The 1,409-nt window shown below is 33.3% G+C and overlaps 1 long non-coding RNA gene across 1 annotated transcript; it reads right to left on the bottom strand.

Annotated features, from left to right (window-relative positions):
* Positions 1-4: 4 nt before the first annotated feature.
* Positions 5-1,403, bottom strand: LOC109592927 (uncharacterized). Its single transcript, XR_002190640.1, has 6 exons — positions 1,224-1,403; positions 985-1,179; positions 677-761; positions 533-633; positions 322-450; positions 5-87 (listed from the first exon to the last, which is right to left on the bottom strand). It is a non-coding gene; the product is annotated as an uncharacterized LOC109592927 (long non-coding RNA).
* Between the last annotated feature and the right edge of the window lie 6 nt (positions 1,404-1,409).

Below are 1,409 nucleotides of genomic sequence, written 5' to 3'. Positions count from 1 at the left end.
CCTTACCTAGGAGACCATACGCTTTCCTCTATGTCTGTAACGTCTGTGATACACATGTTAACCAGTTCAGTTTTGGAACGAGGGAATCTGACAACAATAAATAACAGTGGTAATAACAACAATGATAACAATACTGTGTTGCTGGTTCATTTTGTAGTCTCAAATTGTCATTTTTAAAATAATTTATGTATGTGGCTTATTTTTTCATGTTAATAAAATTTTGTTAATTTTAGTTGATTTAAAACTGCAAAAAATCAACTCTGCACAAAATAAACCAGCTATACAATGATAGTAAAGAGGCAATACTACATGTACATGAACCTTTTCCACTCAATCTTATTATTATTCGTGTAGGTAATATTTTGATACTGATTGCACCATGTAGCTATGAGATTCACATGCTCAGATAAACTCTCAGATAAATTACATTCAGTTAATCCTAATACATAACTGCATGAGAGAGAGAGAGGGATAGAGAGAGAATTAAGGAGCATAGTTACATTTATAATAAAGTTTTAAATTAATGTCTTACAGTTCTTGCATAACTGATACATTGTTCACTAAAGGAGGTATCAATGATAGTACAAAGTCTCTGGTGACCACTGATGCATGCTGTGAAGCGGCTAGTATTGCCTGTTACTTAATAGTCACATAATAGTCATGTAATCAGTCTCACCTTTTGAAACATCTAGTGGAGTAACTTACCAACCAACATAGCTTCTGTTTGAGAATAACCTTTGAATAGATCCTCAAGGATAGATCTGGAAGGGAGATGTACAATGTACATGTAATGTCATGTATAACAAATAGTATTTGTCAAAAATGGATAAGATAGTGATCTCAATTTTTCTGATACTGTGAGCCTCACAGTAGTGTGAGCTGATTCAAATAAAAATTGGATTTTTGTATCAATTTTTTTAAGTTGCTCAAAAAATTTGACAAAATTGTACATGTACACTACATGCAAATGCATGTCATTTTTACCTTCTGGTGCAAGTGATTCCATTACTAATGCTACTTACACAAACAAGATAATCTGGATTAATGATAATACATCCAGCATTATCATTACTGATGACAAAGCAATCCTGTGAAGGAGCATGAGAAACAGAAGCACTTAAAGTTGAGCAGCTGGAGACAATATGTATTATATCGCCAACTCTGACATCAGACTGAATCCTAAAAGAAGAAACATGACTTTAAACAATCAAATTTTCATTTACCAGTCGTCTCTGAGATAACATAAAGTCTTCTTTTCTTCCCCTCTCTCCTGCTCTTCCTCAGTAAATTTTTAAAATGGTACAAGATTGAGGGCTATCTGACTGTTTGTTCTTCCGTCATTCTCGTTTCTGTATTTCTTCCTATTAACAGCCATTACTTTATATCTTGGTGGCAAAGTCAAATAAATA

The sequence above is a fragment of the Amphimedon queenslandica genome, unplaced genomic scaffold (genome assembly GCF_000090795.2).
Source record: "Amphimedon queenslandica unplaced genomic scaffold, v1.1 AMPQUscaffold_3464_Cont24542, whole genome shotgun sequence".
NCBI classification, from domain to species: domain Eukaryota; kingdom Metazoa; phylum Porifera; class Demospongiae; order Haplosclerida; family Niphatidae; genus Amphimedon; species Amphimedon queenslandica.
Note: the sequence above shows the minus strand (reverse complement) of the source record. Positions and strands in the feature narration are given on the sequence as shown.